The sequence below is a fragment of the Canis aureus genome, chromosome 19 (genome assembly GCF_053574225.1).
Source record: "Canis aureus isolate CA01 chromosome 19, VMU_Caureus_v.1.0, whole genome shotgun sequence".
NCBI classification, from domain to species: Eukaryota; Metazoa; Chordata; class Mammalia; order Carnivora; family Canidae; genus Canis; species Canis aureus.
This window is the reverse complement of record NC_135629.1, coordinates 11436046-11462637: the sequence shown is the minus strand read 5'-3', so window position 1 is coordinate 11462637 and position 26592 is coordinate 11436046. Positions and strand designations below refer to the sequence as shown.

At 39.4% G+C, this 26592-nt stretch overlaps 1 protein-coding gene and 1 long non-coding RNA gene across 11 annotated transcripts in view; one reads left to right on the top strand and one right to left on the bottom strand.

The window, feature by feature from the left end:
• Window positions 1-988, bottom strand: part of LOC144291177 (uncharacterized) — a 28983-nt gene extending 27995 nt beyond the window's left edge. Inside the window, exon 1 of the long non-coding RNA XR_013358510.1 lies at window positions 858-988. This is a non-coding gene — a long non-coding RNA (uncharacterized LOC144291177). The remainder of the gene's footprint in view (window positions 1-857) is intronic.
• Window positions 1-26592, top strand: part of GRM7 (glutamate metabotropic receptor 7) — an 836468-nt gene that overhangs the window by 647487 nt on the left and 162389 nt on the right. The window lies entirely within an intron of this gene.

The window sequence follows — 26592 nt, the reverse complement described above, 5'->3', positions numbered from 1 at the left end:
GGTTTGCTAACATAAGGCCTTCACATACATGCCTCCATTTTGAGCTTGTGGTTCTCATTTTAATGGTTGATATATCTATAAGAGAAAAAAATATATTTAGAATTAAACCAAATGATAGTCATCATAGTGATATGGGTTCAGAGAAAGACAAGAGTCTATCAATATTCCGGTTCTTGAATGACAATATGCTAGAGGTCAATACTTATTACATTATTATGTATTGTAAATCTTCTTTTGTGTATGAATATGATATTTGGGTATACCATCAGAAATTGACATTTTTCTTAGTCAAAAACAGTGAAATATCAGACATTTCCTATTCAAATATTTTTTTTTTAAAGTAAGTAGAAGAATGGAAATTTGGACACACATTTTCTGACACTAAATTTAATATGGTACACACTTTTGGGGCCAGGTTTTGTACCAGCCTTGTTTCTGATATAGTAATATTAACAGTAGCAATAGTGGCCAGCTCTGATTAGATGTCTATTATGGGCTGGGCACTGTGTAAATCTTCACAGCAAGTCAATGATTCATACTTTACAGAATAAATAATGCATTTGTTTTAAGAACTTACCCCTGAGTGACTTAAGACACTTTCTGTGTCTTTTCTACAGTCCTGCATAAAAATACTAGCTTCAATATCAAAACATAGCTAGCCCTTCGTCTTCATTTTCATCATGACAATCTTAGTCCACACAGCCACCAATTTTTCTCTTGGCTACTGCAAGTCTCCAGCGTTACCCAGCTGCCTGTTTGTCCTGCTTTTGGTCACTTGGAATGAAGTCTGGAGTCCTTACTGGCATCTACAAGGTAGTATTAGTTCCCCAGTCTTGCTGTAACAAAGTATCACCTACCTGGGAGCTTGAAACAAAAACAGAAATTTGAACAAAATAGTTCTGGAGGTTTGAAGTCCTAAATCAAGCCATCAGCAAGGCCATGCTCCTTCTGAGTCTCTGGGTAGAATCTTTCTTTGCTTCTTTTTAGCTTCCAGTGGTAACTGGAAACCCTTCGCTGTGCCTTTTTTTTTTTTTTTTCCTGCCTTACAACTGCATCATTCTAATCTCTTGCCTCTGTCATCACTTGGCATTCTTCCCATGTGTGCCTCTATTTTCTTTTTCTTACAGGATTGTATTGGAACAGGACTCACCCTAATTGAGTATGACCTTCTTCTAAATTGATTGCATTTGCAAAAACCTTATTTCTAAATAAGATCACATTGGAAAATACTGGTGGTTAGGACTTCTACATATCTTTAGGGGTGATATAATTCAACCCATAATAAAGGTCTTTCAAGGTCTTGCCAGCTGTCTATTATCCATTGCCTGTCTCCCACTATGCTTCTATGCATCCTACTTAGTTTCTACCACAGACTCTTTGCATATACTGCTCTCTGCCTAGAATATACTCTTACAAATTGCTCTGCCTAGAATCTACTCCCCTGATTTTTCTACAGCTTTCTCCATCTCTGTTTTTAGGTCTTAGTTTTAAATAATAGCTCCTCTAAGATGTATTGCCTCTCCCAACCTCTCTTAAACAAGACCTTATCTCTCTATTGTTCTCTTTTTTCTTTGATAGTTTCCTTCATAGCAATTTGTAGATAGTTATAATTAAGTTACAAATAAAAACAATCTGTAAATATGTAACTACTGACTTTCTTGGTCTTTGCTCCTTGTCCCACTCTCCCTAAATAATACTCTGTGAGGGCAGGCGTCTTGACTGGTTCTGCATTGTGGCACACTGCTTGATACACAGAAAGTATCCTAAGTTTTTGTTCAAATGAATAATTGAATGAACAAATGAGTGAATGAATAAACCAGAAGCAATTACGGAAACACACATCTCTGTCGAGAAGTCAGTCTTACATAAAAGGTTCAGAGCAGAGAGGTTAATAGGAGACAGACCTTTCAGTTTTACCACTTATCATATGACCTTTGAACTTGATGTCTCTAAGTCTCTGTTATGTAGTCTGGAAAACAGGGGTGACTACTCTACCCACTTGTCTCAATCAATGAGAAGGAGACAAAATACACAGGCATAGGTGTTAGTAAAGGCAACAATGGAAGGAGAATTGGGGAGTTTATCAAAAAGCAGTGATATAAGTTGGGACCAGCCAGGAAGTTCCCAAGGAACCAATCTTGTCTCACTCAGCCAGTGGGCCAGCTCCAAGAAAACACAGAGGACAGTACTATCGTGAGGCCACTTTGTGTATGCTTTTTTTGCATTAAGCTAATTGATTTGGCAGCAATTTTGCCACTAGGCTACAGGCCTGGGAAACTGCCCATTACGCTTAATGGTTCAAATCCTTGAAGTAAGATGGCAGTGCAGGAATTTGGAAATTTGGAATCTCCATACTTGTGACTTTATGGAGGAAGATTTTAGTAAGAAACTGTGAAGAGAGAATTGGCCAGAATAAAATAGAAAAAGAAAATCCTATGAATATATTTTTAGGAAGCCATAAATCAACACCAACTCTGCAGCCACAGTGAGCACTTGCTGCAAGGGACAGGAGACAAAATACAGATCTGGGAATGGCACTTGAGTTAGCTTTAAATGAGAGGCACAGATTCATCCCTGGGCTTATGCTGACCCAGTGAAAGCTGAAGCTTGCTGCTCTTTGGGCAAAGACATTACATTTTCTTTAAATCAGAGGTTTTCACTATTAAAAGCCAGTTGTATGGATTCCACAGTTGCATTAAGAAGAAATCTAGACATGAAGCTCTTAGTTGATTAGTTAGAAGGCAGCAAGTTCACAGCTTGATGTCCAGAATAGACAGACCTAATATAGAATCTCAGTTCTGTCATTTATAGGACCAGAAAGCATATGTGTACTTGGCTTGGAATCAGGTGGAAAGGGCCCTGGATCTGAAATCACCTCTGCCTCTCAGTTACACGGTGGGATATCTCAGATAGCTGTCAACCTACCTAAACCCATATCTCATTTGTAAATTCAAGATTGCAGTTGTTCTAAGAATCCCTTCAGGTAGTACCCTGAGGTTACTTCCGAGTCATCACCTGCAAGAACTCATAGCTACCTGTTCTCAAAGATCCCTGTATTTCTATACTTCTACTACTCATGATCTATTATGCTGTAGTTCTTCCCTCTAGACAAGCACGTCTTATATGTGTTTCCTTACTGTCCCTTCAGGATTATTTTTGACATTTTTTCCCCTTCTAATTGTACTCTCCTCTCCCCATTGTATTTTAATATCACAGATATTCCATCAGTTAGTGTACTGTGATCCCTTAGAGGGCCATAAAACATTGTCACACTTAATATTTTTTGCCCCCGTCCCACAAGAAATTCTTAGCCTGTTGGGGGCATTGTGGCCCTCTGTTGAGAATGTGTGCCCCAGACTATAATAAGTTATAGGCTAGCAAAAAGTATGTGTCTTATTTACAACAGTATCCTTAGTACATAGCACATAAGAAATGCACAATATTTATTGGATGGGGGTGGTGGTGAATGGTTGAGGATTAACTGAGAACAATGTAAAGAAATTGCTTAGTCTTATGCCTGCTACACAACAAGTAGGAAACATATCTGTTCCCACTTATGAAAATCAGTCCAAACCTTCCAACAGCACTGTATGAAATTACTTCAGATCTTTGTTTTCATCTCTAACCTAATTGTTGACACATTGAGGACACATGTCAATTTACTATTGCTCTGTGTCACTAACCACGTGTTAACTTTTTAATGAACAAACATATGAAAAGAGGAATTAAAATATAGCTTTCAACTCATCCTGGGTTGAAATAATTCCAAGACTGTAAAGATCTCTCCACTAGTGAAGGAGTGAAACATGATACCTTTGCTCATAACCACCATTTCTGTCTCACTGAAGTGATTTGTTTCTGCAACCTGGAAACCCTCTGGAGGCAGAGGACAAAGAAAACCTTGCACTTTAGAGCATGTTCAGCTCACTTTTAAACCAGAAATCTTTGGGATGAGAATGCTATAACTTGCAAAAAAGAGAACTTTGCCCTGAGAATTTGGACACACCAAGAAAAAGGACAAGCAAATTGAATCTAGGGCATTAGAAGTTAGGAGAGGGGGTAATTTGAGGCCTAGGGGCACTGATGGGGAGGGAGAAAGAGGGAGTTTGAGGGCTCTGGGAGCTTCTGTTTCCTAATCTGGGTGCTAATTACATGGATATGTTCAAGTGGTGATAATTCACAGCTTGACCCTTATGATTTGTGTATTTCTATGGATGTGCATTATAATTCAACCAAAAGACAGAATAATAAAACCAAAGAATGAGGTAGGTCTGAGCCTTCTAAAGGTTACTTGCTTAGGCAAGTAACTTTTCTTCCCTGAGCTTTGAGTTCCTTTTTTGCAAACCAAAATAATACTAGCATCTACCTCAAGGGTTTGATAGTAGGATTGAATGAAATAGAGTATACAAATGGCTTAGCACAGTGTCTGGTTCATTGATTATTAATAATTATGAATTAGTTCTTATTGTTTAACATTATTTATTTGGCTCAAATTTACTGAGATAGAGTTAGAAGTGTCCATCACTGTCAACTCATGAGCAATGGGGGTCCAAGTATAGGAAAGTAAGATGTAGACTCCCCCTGACCCTAACATTTCATCATGAAAATTTTCAAACACACAGAAAAATGGAAAGAACTGTACAGTGAATTCTTTTAGGCCTAACCTCCTGCATTCTACACTCAACATTTTGGTAGATTTGCTGTATAGTGAATCCATTCCTCAGATCCTGGTTAGATCTTTTGTTAAAAGAGACCTGAAAATGGCCCTGGGTTGAAGCTGGTTAGGGAAACTTAGTAAGGAAAGCAATAGACCAGTATCAGAAAGATATCTCAGGTGAATTTACCTGAATGGTGCTGTCTCATGTTGAATAATTCAGGTCTTTGTATTTATACCTCTCAGCAGTCCATAAACAAAAGAGCTTGCTGTGGGAAATGGAGGTAATATAGCTTCAAGGCTGCTGTGTCCTATGCAAAAGCAAATGAAAAACAAAGCCTTTGGGTGACCTTGGCTTGGCCAAAGGCATACGCAGCAGAAGATGTAAATTCTTCCCAAGAGCTTGTGAATTCATGAATTAACACTGACCTTGAATTAGTCATATTTTCCACTGGATGGATACTGAAAAGCCTAGAGATATTTTTCTCTTACATACATGCTGAGTTTTTATATTCTAAATTTTCTATAATGACTATGGATCATTTGTACAATAAGAGCATTTGTTTTGGTTCCTGCTTTAATAAATCATGATTCTGCTTTAATGAACAAAAACAAATAATTTATAATTTGTCCATTAATTATTTGCATGTAAATGCGTCTGTTAGAGTAACTTAATAAGCCATTGAAAAACATTCTCTACTGCCAGCTGAGTTACACTCTGTTTAGTAAGCATCTCTTTTGGGGGAGAGGTTGTTTTGTTTTATTTTGTTTGAAAGCAAGGAGGTGCTGGGAAACGAAATCAGATTGCATCTCATGAATTTGAAATATCGTGAATTCACCAGGCCTAAGGTAGAAAGAGAGGGCTCATTGAAAATTTAGTTAATTGAATTGTTAATTAATGGACTTGTCCTATACCAGATTGAAGAGAAAGCCCTTTGGGAGAGTGGCCTTTCTCAGCACAGCCACCCATAGGGTGAATTTTGAATAGCTAGTGTTTGCCAAATTGTGCTGCACATAAGAATCAAAAAGCCACTTCAAAAAATCCCAATGCCCAGGCCCCACCCCTTACCAGTTAAGACATTCCAAGATGGGACACTTATGTCAGTATTTTTTTTAAGATCTCCCGATGGTTCCAATGTGTAGCAAGTTTGGTAAACACCAGCCTAAGAAAGATCCTCCTACCCTATCCACAGCTACTAGTACCCAAAGGGGGGTGGGGGGGGACTGAACAAGAAGACAAAAACAAATAAACAAATATAGGATCTAAACTGCTCCTTAGCCACATACATACTATAAGAAGTGTCATTCCTTTGGCTTTTGAAAATGCAGTTGAGGGGCGCCTGGGTGGCTCAGTTGGCTAAGTGTCTGCCTTCAGCTCAGGACATGTTCCCACGGTCCTGGGATTGGTCCCTAGTTGGGCTCCCTGCTTAGTGGGGAGTCTGTTTCTCCCTCTCCCTTCCCCCTCTCCACTTACTTGAACTTTCTGTCTCCCTCAAATAAATAAAATCTTTTAAAAAAGAAAGAAAAAAGATACAGTTGACTTGAAGTCAGGTGAGTCATTTGGCTAACAACATCATTTCCTTAGGAGCTAGTTGGAAAAGAGAATGATTAGACTGTAGATCCCAAAAGGAAGCCCAAGGAAGGCAGAGTGTTGGAGATGCATAGAAGAAAGATGAAGGGATGGGTGGCAAGGACAAGGAAGAAAAGCAGAATTAAAGGTATATCAAGTTTGGATTCAAAGAATTTCCAGAGCATGAGGTGAGAAAAATAACTACTGTGGGAGAAATCCAGACTACATTTAAATGGAAAACCTAATGAAAAAAAAATCTTCAAAAATAGGAACAATGTGTTTGCTTGGAGGGTGGGAGGCAGAGCCACTTATTACTCAGTCTAAATATCTATTCAGTTCTCGTAACCTTGACCACTAGGTTCATTTGTCCAACTCAGTTTAAATCCTCTCTTGAGGCTGTTTCCAAGGAGTGGAGTATGTATTCAAGAACAGGCATGGGTCTGGCTTGGTTGCAGTGCTAGGCATGCCTCCTTTCTAAAATCCTCTTTCTCCATTTCTTAATGGGAAATGATATTTGAAACTTTGTAAAGTTAAGGTGAAGATGAAATAGAATCATGATTGAAAGCATTTCCCATAGTATCTGGAACTTTGTAGGGCTCAATATTTTACAGTGATTGTCAGTAGCCCATCGACCAGCATGGGTTGTCTTATTCAATTTCCCCAGAGTTTGCTTCATAAGCACAGTGTGGAAAGAGTACATATCCTTGAAGAGAGCTTTGGGGTATGGCAGTGGCATGCCAGACCTGGTTCTCACCATTGTGTTGGCTCATAAGAGCTGACTTAAATTTTTAAGAAATGTGTGAGGTAGTTTTTAAACAAACATTAAAATTAAGTGTCATAAACTGACAACTCAATAAACTGAAAACAAAAGTAATAAATACTTGAAACTTATACTTCCTAATTATTTTACTGCATTTTACTGTTATCCCCATGCTTGAGGTCATGTAACATCTATTGAATCTCTGTAGTGGAAATGCTCTATAATTATGTGTGGTGCTGCTCCATGACATAATATTGCTGACTTGTTATCAGCCACTGTGAGTATTCATAGCATGGAAATCATCAACTGATAAAAATTAAGGCTTTTCCCCCCCTCATCTACCTAATTGTGAACCTTTCCCTGCATACTTCTGGGGTAGGGTGAGTATTAGGGGAGAAGGAATGGGTGCAGCTGAAGCACCTCGATTATTATAATGAAGGACAATAATGGGTAGAATCTGGAACTTTTTCCCAAAAGGTCTTAGGAAACTGGGTGGGGAGAAAGAGCTTTCAGTATTTTATACAAACCAGGCAAGATATTGAGAAAAGACATCCAGGAGCTAGCAGTAGAATCCATGCTCTGCTTTCTGATGGTGAAATCAATCCTGTTTTCACAAGTGACAATGATGCCAACAGCTTATGAAACTGCCTGGTGAAATCCAAGAAGACCAACTTTCCCAATCCTGATCTTGCAGAAGAGCTAATCCTTGATCATAAATTTGTAGTGTTTGCATTTTATTTGAGTTTTCAAAGTATAGTGAAGTGGTCCAAACAACCAGAAGGTATAGAAACTCATGAAGTGAACATAACACCATCTTTCTAACACCCCACACCTTCTGTACCCCTACTGCTCTTTTATACATTCCCTTTGTTTCTTTCTTATGTGCACATCCCAGTAAATAGAAATTATTTTTATTTATTTTTTTACCACCATTCTCCCCTTCATTGCACAAAATGTGACATAATATACTCACTTGCTTTTTCTTTCTTTTTTTTTTTAAACCATTAATGATAGATTTCGGTTATCTTCCCATATGAGTGCATAAAGATCTCCTTCATTTTTTTTTTTTTTTAGATAATAGATGAAGAGTGTTCCATTATATGAATGGACTCTAATTTATTTAATCAGTCACTTCCTTGACCCCTTGATTGTAGCCAATTCTTTTTGCTATCACATAATGCCATAACGAGTAACTCTGTAATAGGAGCAACATAGGGAGTGGCTGCTTCCTGGCAGCCTAGCACACTGAAGGAGTGGTCAGAGTGTTGGATTTTGCCAGACTGACAGCTGAGCAATGGTGTCTCCATGGGATTTTAATTTGTGTTTAATTTATTCACCTACACTCCCAGGATGAATACATCTCCCATGACTGGTGAGATGTATTTGTTGTTGCCATGTCACACTAAGCTTTCAGGTAGCTGGGACAAACATAATGTGATATGGTGCAGCAGGTGAGCTCATTTGAAAAGGAGAGGTAGGTCTGTCCCCAAAATATCTGCCTATCAAACACAGTACCCACAACCTTCATTTGAATTACATGGCTGCCCAGAACCTACACACTGTAAAGTAGAAGCCAACCTTCACACTCAAGTCCAATCATACCTTCTTAACTCCTTTTTCTTTCTCTCCCCCTCCCCCTTCCTCTGTCCCTTTTTCTCTTCTCTCTTCCTCACCTCTCTCTTTTTATTCCTCCCTCTCCTTTACCCTCCCTCTCTCTACCTCCTCTCTCTCTCTCTCTCTCTCCCTTAACCATGATGAGGCCACCCCACCTCACCTGAGTAAGCTGTGCTTCCCTTTCTCTTCACATCTTTCCTTGCTTTGTTCGTTTTGCCTGGATTGCCCTGAGTCCCTAGCAAACTCATGTGTGCTGGTGTCTGTTTGGTCAGTAGCTATGGGGTAGTGGGAAGACTACTGGATATTGTCCACTCAAATCCCAGATTCCTCACCTCCTTCAGCATTAAGGGATTTAATCCTTAATTCTCTAAACCCTGGTCTCCTGCTTAAGAAAATCTGGTGGTAATGTTGCATAGTAGCTAGGAATGTGGCTTTTAGAGTTAGAGGAGAGTTGGAATCCTTGCGTATCTTCTTCCCAGTTATGTTAGTTAATTGAGGAAATTACTCTAAGACTCTAGACCTGTTACTCTATTCGTAAAATGGCAAGCAAATCTCCATGGATCTGTCACATTTCTGCAGGTTTTGTGAACAAATGAATTCAGCTTTTCTATACTGTTTTTTTTCCAAAGATATTTATATACTGCACACTGTGGAAGATATAAATTACTCCTTATAGAGGAGAGGACAGATTTGTTTTCTATCCAGGAAAATAAAAATAATGTCTGTCTGTGTCAGAGCTTAGAACATGTATGTGCAGGCCCTGTGAGTTGCTAGAATTTCTTAAACTCAAGGTCCTTCACTTGTAATGCAAATTACAGTGTTTATGGAATCTATCTGGCCCCTTTTCACATCACTCTGTGGAAATTGGGACTCTAGAAACCAGTACAAATAATGTGACTCTGGGTATAGGTATTGCTGTGAACAGTAATTGGTCCTTTGTCACTGACCCAGAACTTGCATATCTCTGACCCAGGCCAGCATCCACGAGACCATGACAAGCTAACTTGCTGGTCCGAAAGTAGGGTAAATATCAGAACTTTGACATTACTTCCATATACTTCATAGATTTGTAGCAATTATTAAATGTAATAATGGGGCACCTGAGTGGCTCAGTCAGTTAAGCATCCAACTCTTGGTTTTGGCTCAGGTAGTGATCTCAGGGTGATGAGATTGAGCCCCATGTCAGGCTCCAGGCTCAGAGAGTCTGCTTGAATTTCTCTTCCTCTGCCTGCTTGCAGAGTTCTCTCTCTCTAGGTCTCTCAAAATAAATAAATAAATAAACAAACAAACAGACAAATAAATAAATAAATAAAATCTTAAAAACATAAAAATAATGAAATGTACTTAAGTCTAAGGCATATATGACATTGCTATGCCTAGTCCATGATAGTTTGAAAGTGGTAGAAACTAGAATTATTATTATTATGGTTATAGTTTATTTCATTACTTGCTCTAGAGGATTGATGTAGGATTAGGCAAATCATATTAGTGCCTGGTCCATGGTGGGCTCTCATGCAATTTTTTTTTTCCATTCATTTAGTGTATTATCCTGGGGAGGCTGTGATAGCATGGAGGAACCACAGACCCTCCTCTTTGTTTTCCCCTCTCAATCTATAAGTCAGCTAAGCAGGGAGGGGGGGAGGGGCTCATGCCTCAGTGCAGGTTTCTAGGTGCTACATTCTAATTTTATACTAATACCTCTCTTGGGGAAGAATATATACAATCTTTGAATCTAAAGCTTTCATTTAAGAATATGCTTAAAGATACTAGCACAGTTCCCATATCACTGGCAGTGGGAGCAGTTTGTGACCATGTGCCCCTGATCACTTAGCTGCTTTCACTCCCCACCCTTCCAGGACTCCTTTAACAAATATTACCATATTTGTTATGGTGATATTGATGTGATGGCTGCAGGCTGGGCATTTGCTACTAGCTATGTTGGTGAATGAAACAGACTTGGTTGCTGCTCTCAGGGAGTTTACCATCCAGCAAAGAAGACAGAAGTAAATGAATAACATACAAATAAAATTGTAACTGTGATCAGTGGAGGACACCAACACTGTTGAATTAGTTAGGGTAAGTCAGCCACTCCCAAACTTCAAATGCTTAGCATAATAATAGTTTCTTTCCTCTCTTAGTCACAGGTCAGTGTGGCTGGACAGTGGGGACTGGGGCTGGTGCAGTGATGGAAAGACCTAGGCTCCATTCAGTCTTTTAAGTGCCCAGACTGTCCATTCATCTTTGTGGCCATTTCTTTCTTTTTTTTTTTTTTTTAAATTTTTTTCCTTATTTATTTATGATAGTCACACAGAGAGAGAGACAGAGAGGCAGAGACACAGGCAGAGGGAGAAGCAGGCTCCATGCATCGGGAGCCCGACGTGGGATTCGATCCCGGGTCTCCAGGATCGCGCCCTGGGCCAAAGGCAGGCGCCAAACCGCTGCGCCACCCAGGGATCCCTTTGTGGCCATTTCTAGCACCTTCTCCCTTATTCCTCAGGCAGACAACACACAGGCAGTTTTGGAGTTCTTACACTGCTCTGCTTACAGCATAAATGCAAGGTAGACTAAGCATGGAGTAGCTGGGTATCTGTAAGAATCTTCCATTGTTTTCTGCCTCAAGGGAGAAGTAGAGAAACAGGGTGGTCAGGTACAGTGTCACCCAATAAATGACTTTGGTTAGAAACTCTGGCTCTGGAGTCAGCCTGCCCAGGTCTCCTCCTGCCTCTGCCACTTGCCAGCTTGGCAAGTGATCCAGGCTTTCCACACCTCACTCTTCTCAAATCTAAAACATGGATGACATAACACAGCACTGTCTTGTGAACAGCGAAATGAAATAGCTGATGCACTCTATAAATAACATTTAGTACAGGGTCTGATTAGTTTATTCCAGGCATATCATTACAGTGAAATTATTGGGATTGTCATTAGTGATGGTAAGACAAGACAGACAAGACCTGAAGGAACTAGAATTTTAAGTCAGAGAGGCAGAAAACACTACCCTACCTTTGTTGCCATATGTCCACTCCCATGTCAGTGTGAAATTTCACCTGGTCCTTGGCTAATCAGCACTGGAGTAGCACTTCATGTCCTACCATCCCTTTATATCAGGTTCCTCGTGCCTGCCTCCTAACCAGAAGTCTAACAGGAGAGATGCATAGTTTTCATTTTTACTCAAATTTTGCAAATAGCTGTTGTGGCTTTTCTCTCTTATAAAATGATAGGTACAACTAGCTTTTCTCCAAGGTTTCTCTTAGTCCTAACAATCTGTATAGTTTTAATGGAAAAATAAAACATTAATATGACTGCCTGAATCCCAGGTCTTCTGTTTGGCAGGAAGAATCTAGAATTGGCAAGTATTTGCACTTATTGGTACTCATGTCCAAGGCAGACAACTGTAGTGAAGGAGCAGAATCCTTGCTCAACACAGTGAAAGAACTAACAGCCCCTCACTCTATCAGTATGAAATGTTTAAAGGGGAATCAACATTTGAGATAATTAACATAGATTAAGCTGTATGTTTGAGTTATCTTCACCTCTTTAAAGTAGGGTTCAAGAGGTATAATACTTTTATAAAAATCTATTATGATCCAGTCAAAGTGCCTGGCACATAGTAAGCACTGAGTTATTCCTACCTGCGGTTATATATAGTGATAGTTTATATACTGATTTGATGGATATGTATTGCTTGTCTGTGTTATGCCAGGCCTTGTGCTGACTGATAAGGACACAGTGGTGAACCAATACACTGCCCTACTCTCACTGAATGTGCTACTTGGTAGGGGGGACAGATGATGATCAAATGCTCACTCATATACCATATTAAACTACATTTGTGGCAATGCATATTGCTCTAAGTCCATTCAAAGGAAATTTCCCCAAAAAGGAAGATGAAGAATGGGTTCCTTGAAGAAGTGATCTGGGAGCTAAGGGCTGGAGGGTGGAGCAGAAGCTAGCCTAGGCGAGAGGAATCTATCAGAGGGAGCCAAATGTGCTTGAAGAACTCAGATATGCATAAGCCTTTGAAGAAAGCTAAGGGGATCATGTGGGATGAGGCCAACAAAGCATGTCTTGAAGGCCACAGTTAGAATTAGGGTCTTTTGCTTAAGAGCATTGAAAGCACACCCTTTTATGAGTTTTAAGCAGAGAAGAGTGGGATTGCTGTGACTATATTAGACTTGCCTTTTGAAACATCTCTCTGTATCTGGTGGGTAGAGTTGAGCATATGTGTACCAACCAACACAGGGTTCCTTCTAAGAATCTAGGGTTTCATGAGAAATGAAGAGAGCTTACTCGCTAGGGATAAAGATGGAGAGTGAGAAATGTAAGTGGCTAGAATGGGCATTTAGAAGTTAAAATCAACAGGATTTGGAGATAGATTAGATAACGGAAGGATAATACGGAGGGTGGCTCCCCAAGGATTCTTGTTTCCTCAACTGCATGGATAGCCATACCATTCAGGGAGACACAGGTGGATCCAGACAGATCCTAAATTAGTTTTGAAGGTTGAGGATGTATTCTATAATTAATTTATAATATAAATTAGAATGGCAATATTTTTCAACTCAAAAGAAAAATAACATGTATTGGAGGAGGAGGAAAAAAGGATATAAATTACCATGTATTCATCACCTTTTATATTTTTCGCAACTTTATCTTCATTCCTCTTTCTAGAAATTTCTATGGGAGACACTTTCTTCACTGATTGAATCAGATAAAGATTCTGAAAGACCTGGTGACTTGCCTAAGAATACAAAATTAAAGATAAGGAAAATATGTGTTGGGTCTCAGATTTATATGATACCAAAATATACTGCAAGCTTTCCACCACAAAATATTTCCTCTGTACCTACTTTATGTTGGATTCCAGGCCTAGGAGAATTTATAGGAAGATATAAATGAAAATCTCAGAGAGATAATGGTAATTCCACAGTGGAGGGTTAAGCAAGACATCCTGTGTCCATAGAGGAGAAGTTCTGAGATTTCTCTGCCTTCTGGCAAAGACAGGCCCTGAGCTGGGTCAGAGAAAGAGATGTACTTCGGCCAGGGTCAAGGATGCACAGAAGGGTAGATGTGGCTGGCCTCTATACAATGGAGAGATTCGTAAATGGAGAGAAAGAAGAAAGAGGGTGTGGAAAGACATGTTAGAGCTATTAGAACTCTTGGACATCTTTATAGACCCAAGTTTGCTCATGAAAACAGTAACCAAAGATCACATTAAACACTTGATAACAGTAAAGGACTTAAGCTCATTAACCATCTTCAAATAATTTATTACTATTACTAAAAATAATTTTGAATGGGGCATGAATATACAAAGTTCCTTTCTGTTCCCTTAAGCTATCCATTTACAAAGAAGGCAGCTGTCTTTATAACTGAGCATAACCTCAGCCAGAGAGTCCAGTGAGGAAGGAGCAATGCTTAGAAATAAGCAGGATCAATAATTAATGATTAGTGTTTTGAACCCCTTGGAGCTTTTCTTTCTTTCTTTCTTTTTTTTCTCCTGAGGGGGTGTGGGAAACACATGACAATTAACATAGGCACTGCAATTAGTGACGATATTTTTACAGATTCCCTGAAACATGTGCAAGAAACTGGTAAGCGTGATTGCCTCTGGGAAGTTGGCTGCAAGAATAGAAAGGAAACCATCCTTTAATAGAATGTGATTATGGGGGATTCCCGGGTGGCTCAGTGGTTGAGCATCTGCCTTCGGCCCAGGGCCTGATCCTGGAGACCCAGGATTGAGTCCCACATCAGGCTCCCTGCATGGAGCCTGCTTCTCCCTCTGCCTGTGTCTCTGCCTCTCTTTCTCTCTGTGTCTCTCACAAATAAATAAATAAATAAATAAACAAACAAACAAATAAATAAATAAATATTTGTATGTGATTCTGTACCTCTTGAATTTTTAAAAGATTTGTAACTAAATACATTTTTGTGTCCTGATAGCTACCAGGGTGTAAATAGAAACATTGTAGACTGGGAACCTTAACACCTGAGCCCCAGGTTCCTCATTCACCAAGTCTAGGCACTAATTCTTAGCTTGAATGGTTTATAATGAGGATTGGAGACAGTGTATACTTAATGCCTAGCATTCAGTGGATGTTCAACACCAATAATTATATTATTGAAGAGTAGAAAAGCCTTTATGATAGGTCATACATAGCTAAATAAATTTTTTTCTGGCTAAGTTTTAGGTCTGAGGAGGTTTTGTAAGTAAAAATATTGACCTGGTATTTAAAAAAGCAAAAGAAAAGATGTGAAGGCCTCCAGGACTGATAGAGTACTCCTGGGACATAGGAGAATTCCACAATTCTAGCACCACTCCTAATGGGATGGAAGAGAATAGTAATCAACAACAACAACAGCAGCAGCAATGAATTTATTATTATTATGCTCAGGTCCAAGCTAACTTCATCTTCATCTCGGATATTTCTTAAGAGAATTTAAAGTTTATCTATTTCAGGGGATTACATTGCCTAAATGTTACTGACTTAGTCTGGGCACTAAACTATTATCATTTTCAGGTTCTGGATTAAGAAACTAATTACAAGGCTTTAATAGTTAAATCCTAGCTGCCAAGTTTTATGAATATTACAGTGCTATCTATAAGGCTGAATAAGTGTTTGATCTGTCGACATGGTAACTGTTTTGTAAAAGCAATCTGTAAGGTTTTTTCAATCTTCTGAGCAGTCCTTAAGAACTGTGTTCAGATATGGCCATTGAAATCTGGGAAGCTCGTTGTTAAAAGCATGACCAACAAAGTAGTTAATTTTCCTCGGAGAAGATGTCAATTAACCCTAATAGAATTATTTTGGTACTGATTTTGTTTAATCAAACATCACAAAATAATTGAGCTCTGGACAAATGGCTTATTATAGAAATGTGCAGGTTGGCAAGAAAGATTGGAGAGTGCATTTCAATAATGTATATATATTAACAGTTACTTTTTTCATTAAAATGGGCAATTACTGAGGGGCCTGATGTTCCAGGCATTGATAGGATGTGTGGCCCTTACAGAACTGCTTGGCTTCTCATCCCACAGAAAATCAGGTGCTCTGACAGAGGGGAGCAGTTAGAGGTTTGAAAGGAAGGGAAATTGTGCTGTATTTTTTTTTTTTTTCACCTATCAGGTCTGAGGAGGACAAAATCCAAGGTTTGTGACCCACATTTATTTATAGATATCTTACATACAATCCCTATGTCCAGGATCTCCAGAAACATCTTTAAAAATATAATTTAAGCCACTCTTTCAAACCTTTGGCTGCATAGAAGAATCATATGGGGAGCTTTTAAAACCTACTGATGTATAGGCCCTGAACAATTCAATCAGAACCCTTCTGGCTAGGGCCTTGACATGGTACATTTCAAAAGCTCCCAACATATCCTGAGCAGAGTACGACTGCTTTGAGCCATCATTCTATCTACAGGGTTATTTTGCAACTTTTCTACAATGATGAGTGAACAGAAAGGATTAGATTGTCAAACTGGATTTGCACACATCAGTGATTTTACCCGTTGTATTAGTAGGCTCAGGCTGCCGCAAGAAAACACCACACTTTGGGTAGCTTTGAGCTCAGAAATGTCTTACCTCACAGTTCTGGAGGCTAAAAGTCCAAGATTAAGGTGCCAGCAGGCTTGGTGTCTGGTGAGTCCTCTCTTTCTGGCTTGTAGACCCCACTTCCTTGCTGTGTCCTCACATGGCCTTTTCTGTGTACCTGCATACACTCCTGGTGACTCTTCACTTCTTACAAGGACACTGATACCGTCAGATTAGGAACCTGTATTTATGACTTTATCCAATCTTAATAATCTCTTTTAGGGCCCATCTCAAAATAGAAGAGTCATTTGACAGTAAGGTTAGGGCTTTAACTTATGAACTTGAGGGAGAACATTATTCAGTCCGTAAAACCCACTAACAGGCTTTTTACTCAGAATCCCAGATTCTGAGTAAATTTACTGCTCCCCTCTGTCAGAGCACCTGATTTTCTAATAATTATGAGACACAGGTAAAGTAGGGAGAGATCTGGAAGTCCCAATGCCACTCCCTGGGTCCTTTCTTACCTTCAGGTCATACTTTTGACTCAGGGCAATAAATTAAGTCTGTAAATAATTTATGTGGCTACATAGAGAAAAGCCGTTTTGGACATGATATATCATTATTTTGAACCTAGATGGGTATGGAGCTTACAAGATGTTTTCTAGGAAATCATACCATATAAGTTGATAGATGCCAGCAGGTTTGTTTAATATAAGTAATGTCACACAGGCTAGGTACATCCTGCTACAAACATTCCATAGATAATAATCTTAAACTACATTGGTTTGTTTGCAAGGGATTATGTTGTTAGAAAAAGGAAATTTGACTCAGTAATTTTTCTTTTCTTTTTTATTTTTTTCCTGGAAGATGCCCTCACATTCACCCTCCCCCACCACTCTCTTACAGGAGAGAAAAAATTGTAGTCCTGCTGGTAACCATAGCCTTCCCAATGGGACCTGTGATAGACCTGAGCGGACCTCTTTCTTCCTCTCCACTCTTATGGACAGTGTTAATCTCACCACGAAGCTTTGGGCACAGTCTTGACTTCAGTTTCTTAACATTTTGTTTCCCCAGACCAGCACTGTCACCCAGGTGGTTGTTAAAAATGCAAAATCTCAGGCCCACTGCATGAAGACTGAATCAAAATTTGCCTTGTAATAAGATTCCCAGGGGACTTGTTGGCACATTCAAGTTTGAGGGCCACCGCCGTAACATGCCAGTCTTGTCAGCCTCAGGATCTTTGCAGTTGCCCTGTTATTTCCCATGCTGTGTCCTCACCTTTCAGGTCATAGCTTAAAAATCCACCTTTTCTGTTTCGTCTGTTGAGAGGAGCTGCCCCCATGTTATTCTTGCATTGGCATATTATTTATTTCCTGCTTAACACTTATAGTATATATTTTAATTGTTGTATTATTGCTTTGTGTGTCTTCCTAACTTAAGCTCCTTGAGGTAAGGAATCTTACCCGACTTGATCATCAGCCATATCCTATCGAACATCACTCTGTGCATACTGGGTAGCCAGTAAATAGTTGTTGAATCACTTAGGAGCAAACTGATTTTCCATGATCTGATGCCTGCCTGTGTCTATCTCTAACATTATCTTCTCTCTTCTTTCCTTGCACTCTAGATTTCAGCTCAACTTAAACTACTTATAGCCCTTCATCCTCATCCCCATCCCTCAATCAAATGTTTTCATGTTTTCTTGCATTTCCTCAAGCTGTTCACTCTTCCTGAATGCTTTCTCCCCATCTTGTCCCACTAAAGAGCACATATTCATCCAAAGACTCTGCTCCAATATTCTAGAAAAGGCACCCAAAGAACCACTTGGGCTACAGTTGTATCTTGAGTTACATTGGATTTTAGTGACACTTAGGTCCAATTTTCCACCATGACACCAAAATCCAACTGAGAAAAAGGAAATAGATATTTCTCATATCTGTATAGTCATTGGTTAATGCAGTGCATGAGCACAGGAACATCTCAGTGAATGGCCTTGGAGTTCTGAGAGAGGAGGAATATGGGATGATGTCTGGAAGAGGATTTAAAGACCACTCATGTCTACATCAAAATGTTTCTATGAAAGATCCTTCCCAGACATCATAGTTTCTTTGGTCTTGTATTTGCTTCTCATGATGAAAAAGTACTTTTCATATCCCTTTATTTTGTGGTCTAGCAGTCCTGGAAAGATAAGCTGAATCATATAAACACTTCATTTGTTGCACTTTCTGAAGATAACCTAACTTCTCAATGTAAAAATAAACAAATGTGCTGTCTTCGTCTGTGCAGGCTATTATAACCAAATATCATTCACTGGGTAGCTTGTAAACAACAGAAATTGATTTCTCACAGTTCTGGAGGCTGGTAAGTCCAAACTCAAAGCATCAGCAGATTCGTGCCTGGTGACAGCCTGCTTTCTGGTTCAGGGATCTCTGTCTTCTCACTGTGTCCTCATAGGGCTGAAGGGATGAGAGAGCACTCTGGGATCTCTTTTATAAGGATGCTAATCCCATCCATGATGGCTCAGCTTAAGGATATAATTACCTCCCAGAGCCCACTTCCTAATATCATCCCATTAGGATTGGGCTTCAACGTAGGAATTTAGGAGAGAACAACATATCCTATTTGGTTTAGAGGCCACTTGTCTCTCAGCTTTGTGGACTTGACTTTTGTGACATCATAGACTCCATTTCTCAAATAGTCTAACATCTCAACAGCCTTCTGCAAAACTCCTTATGGGACAGAATTCAGTAGCAATAGGTGGCTACTTACTTAGATGTAGTACAAAGGATACCAAAAGGCTTTTTTACCCAGTTATGTCACTTCCATATCTTCTGAGCTGCCAACTGGGCCTGTAATTCCAATTATTTGAGTTGTTGCCTTGGATTATTGTGGGGGTGTCTGTTAAAGAGATAAATTTCCAATTTATCATTGGAAAGTATATGCTTTAAAAGCAATACTAACTGAAGCTCAGTTTGTAGGGAGCTGTAACTCATTTCCTTGTAATAGGGAGGCTAACTTTTTAGTTTGGCTTGCCTGGTGTTCGCCAGGAATTCGTATTTGTCTCAGTCTTGCTAAGCTGCATAGGGAAGAGGACATGCCAGTTAGCAGGGCTATGTGGTCAAAGGTGTGAAGGCATTGAAAAAGAGAAAACTAAAGACTGCATGAAATAATAGCTTATTCTCTTTCTAATGAAAAAAAATTAGAAGAAATAAAATTACTTACCTTAATTCAATATTAAGTCTTTTAAAACACTCTCCTGTGTACAGTCTTACTTGATTCTCCAGTACCTAACTCCATTTTACTGGTGAGGAAATGAAGCTTCACAGAAGCCAAAGATGATCTAGCTAACATCCTTACAGTTGATAATCCAGTTCATGTTCTCTGACTTGCCATGACCAAGAAGGGGAAAAGATGTGAAAAGTGATGCTAGAATCCCAAAGTATTAGCCAGGAAAACAGTATCACTGTCTTCCATAGTGTTATGGACACTGTGTGTTATTGGACAGATACAGATTCTGCAGGATGTTGAGATAATCAGTGTTACAGAGGAGTAAAGAATGTTTGTTCTGTACTCAAACGAATTAGAAGCCATTGGCTTAAATCAAAACATAGTCTCTCTTTAATAGCAAAACTTCTCAGGGTCCTTAATAAACTGTACTATGACTCCTCCTGACATGTCAGTGTTTAATGAGAGGCAGTGGGGGTGGGGGACTGGTGTTCCTATGTTCAAAAGAATATATTACAAGGCTAGTATTCATCAGAGTGAAATGTGGGATAACTATCCTTAAAAATCTGTATAAAAAGTTTCTTTCCTCTCCTTTAGAAAAGGGAAGCAAGAGATTCAGAGGCTAACAAAAATAGAAAGGAGAGAAAAGGAAAGAAAAAAAAAAGGAAAATCAAAAGCCCCTTTTGTGTCAGATGGTAAACTGAGTGATCAGCATCCTTCCTCACTTACCTGGCAGAGAGCATGACTCACTCCAGGTGAGTGGGTGAAAAGCAATTTGCAAGCTGTCTGGTTAGAAAAGAAGATTTAGTAGCAGTGATATGAGGACTTCTATTGTTCTTGCTTGTATACTTTGTCATATTTAAGCAAGTCAGAGCTGGGAGGCTCAAACAGAAAGGAAGAACACAGAGCGTTCAAGGGCATAACAAGAAGCCATTTCCCTCCTTCCCCCAACGACTCATCTCTTTACATCCTAATCCTGGGAATTCTTTCTTGGGACAGAATTTACTCTGGTTCTGATCCACCCTTTGGGCTCTGGAGGGTTTAAAAAAAAATATGTGGTGGCTCTGGTTTTCAAAGTGTAAGAGGTAGAAGAACAGTACAGGTCAAAATGCTAAGGTATGAGATGTCAACAAAGGGAGAGGGTATTTATAGCGCAGAGGCATCAGGGAATATTTGGGGTATTTAAGCCAGTTGTTGAAGAATTAGGAGAAAGCATGACAGCTAAAGGACAGGTGTGAACTGGATAATGCAAATAGGGAATCAGAGGGTATTCAAGGGAAGCATAAGCAAGAAAAAAAAATTAAAAAAAAAAGAAGAGGAATTTAGGATGTTGGGGTGGTGAATGCTGATGAGGCTGGAGAGGGTAAGGTCAGGGGTCTGCTTGGGAGGGACTTGATGGCCAAAATGGGGTGTTTGCACTGCCTTCAATGGGCAGTGGATTTGGATCCACTGTGCCTAGTCCCACACTCACCTTCCAAGAAGGCACTCTGGCCCTGACATGACAAATAGTCTCTTTGGACCACCCTTCTAGGTACAAGGCAAGCATAAGGAAACAACTCAGATGTACTCTCTTTGAGCAGAAGGAGACAGAGAAGTAAATACCTAGTTGTTTCACTGCAGATTGTAACTGCTATAAAGAGAAATACCAGTGTAAAAGAATAAGAAATGAAAGGGATGGCCTAAAATCAGAGAGAGCAGTTAGGAGAACACAGTAATGGTAATTTTAGTGGATCCTTGTCATTGAGGACAAAGACAAAAAGGGGTTCACAGAAGACTGAAACAAGCTTTGCAACTGTTATTTTTTGAGGGATGCAAGGTGGAGAGGGGTATCAAAAATGAAGACTATTGTTAATCATAATGATTTGAATGGATATAACTCATTTAGTTTTACCATGTGTAAAACAATGTGTGTCACATGTATTAATTTTCTCAGTAAGTCAAGGAGGTACTCTTACTGTCTAAATTTCAAAGATTAAGAAAAATAAAGTTTGGAGAATATAAATGACTTGGCCAAGATTCCTCTTAGTATTTGAGCACATGTCCCTCTGAGTCCAACACTCACATTAACTACTCTGGTATACCAAGACAAGCCAGAGGGTGTGGGTGACATCGAAAAAGGGAAGGAGAATGATGTGTTCAGGTTTTGATGCTGAGTCTGAATTGGTCCAGTGGCATTAATCACTGGTGATACTCCATTGGAAGAATCAGTGCTCAAGAGTGTAGGGAGAATTGGGAATGGCCATCCTCGGGTTGTTTACGTGGATTAAGTGGCTCATTGAAGGCATAAAATATTCTAATGACAATTATTCAGGCAGCTATGATGTGTCAGGCACCATGCTAATTCCTTAGACATGTTATCTCATTTAGTCTTCAGAACAGATAAGCTTGGCAGACGCTCGGATTGCCTATTTGCCTTTGCCTTTGGGTACAATGTCTGGAGGTGATGAGGTCTGTCTTTGAACCCAGGAAAGTCTGACTTCCCAGATCATGCCCTTTCTATTTTGAGCTGTAGGTAAGCTTACTAATGCAGAAAGTGGTATTCAGAGAAAATTTATTACCTGAAACTGGGTTTGACTCTTGGGAGATGTCGAAGCAAAGAATAGGAAAAGGTAGGGTTTTTACCTGCAAGAAAAAGGAGCACACTGGGGATCTTTCCCAAAGCAGTGTCTTCCTGAACAATAGAATTGGGGAGGTTTTAAACTAAGGGTGCTTGCACGATAGGCAGTTCAGCATAGAATTGGGGTAAAAGTCATCTTAAGGTGACAAAGTCCAAGTCAAGGTCACAGGATCCAGGAAGGGTCAACATCATCAATTCTCTGGCTTTAGTTGGTTTGGTATTTGAGTGCTCAAAAGGTTTTAAATCTTACAAAGATAAAAAAAAATGAATCTTACAAAGATAATTCAAGAATGTACATCAGGTCAATCTTTACTTTTGAACCAAACTGGGACTTTTACCACTGATTTATTGTCCCTGATATGATTAGGTTATCTCCTAGCCTGATAGTGGCTGTTCTAACATTCTGTTGTTCCCTTAAAATCATTATCTACTGGGCTCTATCATTCCACAATTTCAATGTATCCCAGGAAGTTCTGCAAGAAATGTGCTTTGGGCAAATAGTACTGATCAGGGATAGATTACAGGATGGCTGGGAGTCTAAAATGATTTTTTTTTTTTTTTGAGAAGGAGAGAGTGAGCATATATGGGAGCAGAGGGAGAAAGAGAATCTTAAGCCAGCTCCCCACTCAGTGCAGAGCCGGATGAGGGCCTCGATCTCATGATCTTGAGCTGGCTCAAGAGACCAAATCAAGAGATGGATACTTAACTGACTGAGTCACCCAGGCGACCCCTAAAATGGCTTTTCTTACGTCAAGAAACCTATGCCTTGTCTTCACTTTCCCAGGGACCCCTAACTCTTTCTGTTTATAGAGTCAAGTGCAAATGAAACAGGAGTTTTCTCCTTGGTGGTGAGTCAGAAACTGCACTAGGTTAAGTTGTCCCACAAAAAAACCTTTCATTTGCAGCAAATAAGGAGGTCACAGGGAATAGCTTCCAAAGTGATAGCTTCCTGAGAGACAATGAATAAGTTCCTTTTGTTTAGTGTTAGGATGAATATTTAGATCAGGAAGCCCTGTCATCCTATGTAGAGGTGGACATAAGGTCACACAGGTGCCTCAAGGAAACATGCCTATGCATATACAGTATGTTATGTGATTGAGGCTGAGGCTCTTCACTGGGCAGAGATTTTAGTATTATAATGAGGTAAAGGGAATTATAGGTCATTCAGGAGGTCACTAGGTGGTCCATCTGTGCAGGCATGGGTCAGGTTTAGGTCAGAAAGTCTAGGTGGTCTGGATCCAAGGTAGATCTCGTCAGGGCAGTTGCCATCACCTGGTGGTTTTGAGTTTCACTGGTCTGAGTTACAGTGAAAGCCTAAAAGAAGAGCTTAGGGAAAATGTTAAGATAAAGGTTTGTGATTACAAACAGATGTAGTCAAGGCCATGTCTTGGGGTCTAACTGGTGATACAGGATCTATTCAATTCAAGTTCTGTCCTTGGCTGCTGATCATACATGACTTATTTTTCTTCCTTTCTGTGATGTGTTTGTTGTGTTCATTTCCCCTCTACCCAGGAGTTCAGTGCTGCATATTTAACTCCCTTTCTTCCCTGAAGAAAATGCCAAGGACTTTTCCACTGTAAATTTTCACTCTATAAATATGTAGTAAATGACCGGAAAACAAATGAGACTCATATAAGTAGTTAGGGATCCTTTCTTTTCTTTTTTTTTTTTTTTTAAGGTTTTATTTCTTTATTTGAGAGAGAGAGAGAGTGGAAGTAGGAAGTGGAGGAGGGGAGGGGCAGAGAGAAAGGGAGAAGTAGACTCCCTGCTGAGCAGGGAGCCTAACTCAGGGCTCCATCTTGAACCCTGAGATCATGACCTGAGCAAAAGGCAGACACTTAATTGACTAAGCCACCCAGGCACACCCCAATTAGGGATCTCTCATTTCTAGTTACAATTAAACTCAAATTTTGGCTAAGGAAAATCACTTCTAGAGGATTGGTCAGTCTTTTCTGTCCTTCACACTGTCGTTCACCCATTCAATCTAACAATGCTATGGAGCCTCCTCCCAGAGTTTGAGTTTCCAACAAATGAATAAAGTGGACAGAAGCTCTGATCTCAAGGAGCTAACATAGAAACTGGAAATTGAGACCTTAATGAAGTAATATATTTGCATAATGACAAATTGGGTTAAGTTCTTTAAAGGGAGATCTTTAGAGTTTATTAAAGGAGGATCCATTCTGGTTGGGTAGGGAACTCCTGAGCAAGAATTCAGTGAACTGAAGAATCATAGAGCAGCATATTGCAGCCCCATACTCACTGAGGATAGTGAGTAGGAACCTAGCTAAAGCCAATTGATGTGTGTCCCTGCTGGATTATGCAGGATCATCTAGGATGTCTTGTGGCAAGATGTCACTGACACTGAGGTGCTTAAGCATAAAGGTGCCATGATCAAGTCTGCATGCTAAAGGATCCTTCTGGCTTTAGTATAGCTAGTGGGGTTGGGAAGTGGCCAGGAGGAAAGAGAGGTGGGGAAATTCCACAGGAAGATTTCACAGAAGAGCTGTGATCCAAAGATGAGAAAAGAGGATTCATTTTTCTGAGGCACTTTTTTTTTTTCTGTTTTGTTCCCAACAACTAAAACAGGGTGTAGCACCCAATAAGTTAGCAAGTGTACCTCAGAGATAGTGCAGGTTCAGTTCCAGACCACCACAATAAATCAAATATCACAATTAAGATTGTCAGGTGAACTTTTTGGTTTCCCAGTGCATATAAAGCTATGTTTACACTGTGCCATAGTCTGTTAAGCATGCAGTATAGCACTATGTCTTTAAAAATGGTACATACCTTAATTAAAAAGTACTTTATTGCTAGAAAATATTAAGCATCAGCAATTTCCACAGTAGCCAAAGTATGGAAAGGGCTCAGACGTCTATCTACAGATGAATGGATAAAGAAGACAGTATATATACACAATGGAATATTACTTAGCCATCTAAAAGAATGAAATCTTGTCATTTGCAACAACATGGATGGAACTAGAGGGTATTATGATAAGCAGAATAAGACAGAGACAAACACCATATGATTTCACTTATATGTGGAATTTAAGAAACAGATGAACATAGGGAAAAGGAAGGAAAAAATAGAATAAGATAAAAACAGAGGGAGACAAGCCATAAGAGACTCTTAACTATAGGGAACAAATGGAGAATTGCTGGAGGGGAAATGGGTGGGGGGATGGGGTAATTGGGTCATGGGCATTAGGGAGGGCACTTGATATAATGAGCACTGGGTGTTATATATAATTGCTGAATCACTGAATTCTACCCCTGAAACTAGTAATACACTATGTTGTATTATACAGTGTGCTATACAGTGTATAATATGCACTTACAAAAAACAGTTGTATTATATAGTGTATTATAAACACTAAATTGAATTTAAATACAATTTAAAAAATGTTAAATATTAGCATGTTCATTGAGTTGTATTTTTTTTTTCTGCTGATGGGGAGGGTCTTGCCTTACAGTGGCTGCTGACTCATCAGGGTAGTGGTTGCTGAAGGCTGGGTGGCTGGCAATTTCTTAAAATAAGACTACAATGAAGTTTGCCACATTGATCTTCCTTTCACTCGAACACTTAGAGGCCATCACAGAGTAATTACCTAATTTCAGTGTTGTTGTATCTCAGGAAATAGGGAGGCCTGAGGAGAGGGAGAAACATGGGGAAACGGCTGATGTGGCAGTCAGAACACACACAAGATTTATTTATCAATGATAATTTATAAGTAAATTATCAATTAAATAAAGCCATTTGCCATTTTGTATGGCACTGGTTGATGGTACTCCCCGAACAATTACAATAGTAGGATCAAAGATCATGGATCACAGATAATAACAGATAAAATAATGTGGAAAAATATAAAGTATTGTGAAAATTACCAAAATATGATAGAGAGACATGAAGTGAAAAATGCTCTTGGGAAAATGGTACCCACAGCCTTGCTCGGTGTATGGTTGCCACAGACTTTCAATTTGTAAAAATGCAATACCTGCAAAGGGTCATAAAATAAAGAACAATAAATCAAGGTATGCCTGTATTTAATATGTAGTTTGCCATATGAAATAATTAATTTCAACCTCATTTCAAGAGGTAAAACCTACGTGAGTTGTTGGTAGAGGGGCCAAAGGAAGGAAAGTCCAAGGACACAGAAGGTGTGGCAGATGACAAAACTTGTGGTTTATGGGCAGATAAGGTTGCCATGCAGGAGGGCTTTGTCCTTTTGTTTTCTTTGGATCTGAGTCAATCAATATTTTCTATCTTTGACCAGATAGTATATAGTTTAGGCTTTGTGGTACATGCATCCACAGCTACTCAACTTTTGCCATTTTAACATAAAATGGGCCATAGACAAAAAGTAAATGAACAAGTGCCAAGATGTTCTGATCCAGCCTCTATTTGCAAAACAGTCAGTGGGCAGGATTCAGCCCATGGGCAGTAGTTTGTCAATCCCTGAGCAGATCATGACTTCAGTTTTAAACAAGTGTAATTGGTGGTATTTTTTGAGACATCCATATGAATATGTTTACATTATTAATTATTGTTAAATATGGGTGTTAAAAAATATTCCAAATGTATTTAGTAATTAGGGATGCCTGGGTGGCTCAGCAGTTGA